The sequence below is a fragment of the Aplysia californica genome, unplaced genomic scaffold (genome assembly GCF_000002075.1).
Source record: "Aplysia californica isolate F4 #8 unplaced genomic scaffold, AplCal3.0 scaffold00040, whole genome shotgun sequence".
In the NCBI taxonomy this organism is placed as follows: domain Eukaryota; kingdom Metazoa; phylum Mollusca; class Gastropoda; order Aplysiida; family Aplysiidae; genus Aplysia; species Aplysia californica.
In genome coordinates, this window is record NW_004797310.1 from 2,006,147 (window position 1) to 2,007,388 (window position 1,242).

Genomic DNA, 1,242 nt, shown 5'->3' on the forward strand with positions numbered 1-1,242 from the left:
TCTCTCTCTCTCACTTTGGCTCTTTCTTACCTCCCTCTTATTCCACCCCCCCCTCCTCAACACCATAATTTAGAAACTTGCGTACGCATATATCGTTCATATCTTTTAAAGAATACGTTCACTCCAATGTCATTAGCCTTGGGGACACAGGCAAGCTCTCTAACTACTACACCAGCAGCGAACCAGACCCTGTCCTCATCCCCTGGAGATAATTTTGTTTCCCCGCCATTGCCGGGTGCGGTCAAGACGGTTTGGCCGCTGGCGACTCCCAGCGGAGACATAATCAAGTTTACTGTTCTCTCTCTGGAGCCAGTGGCCAGCGGCATTGAATCTTCTCTCTTGTGATGTCATCCCCCTTCCCTCGTGTTTCTATTTTGGACGCGTCTTTCCGTGCGTCTATCGTGATGTGTTTTTCTCGCATTTTTTGGACCCTTATGGATTTTTCGGAGCGTATTCTATAGATTCATAATGTAGCCTATATGGCGTCACTTAGGGATAGCATACAGGGCTTCAGTGTGCCGTTAAGGGACATAATCTACCCACACCTCCACCCACTTTCTCTCTTTTTTTGACTACACACTCCCCCTCTTTCCCTCCTTTTCTACTCCTTTTAACTTACTACATGTACCCGTTACGCCATCTGGCGTTTAGGGCATCAACAAAGGATCTTCAGCTCTGTCTGTTTTGGGCCATCTTGGTCAACGCCCCCCACGAATGGCTCCAGGACTTCATTTCAGACAATAATGTGCGTCTCCGTCTTCAGGTCATTTTTCCCACTCCTCCTGTCCCCTAATATAATACATGTATGTACCTTGCATCCTCGCCTGTCTGCTACGACGTTGCATGCCTCTCACATTGGCCGGGCCCTCACGACCCACAGACAGGTTCGAAACGGTTCGGGGCGTAAAATAAAATAATAATAGCAGTTGTAATCATGACAAAAAAAACCCCAGTTGTCTCGTCCATGAAAATCACCTCGCCGAGTGATGAGACCCAGAGAGTCCACTAGGTGTCGCTTGGTGACGTGTTAGGGAAAAATCTCATACATTACGTAGAAAAATACAGTGTATATTATTATGCCAGTGCAAGAAGCCCTCTCGGGATGGTAGTTGACCACGGCGTTTTGCGGTCCTCTCCCCCCATTTTTTTCTATACAAATACAAGAATAAACCCACTCACACATACACACATTCATTCTCTCTCTCTATCTCTCTCTCTCCCTCTCCCCCCCCTCTCTCTCTC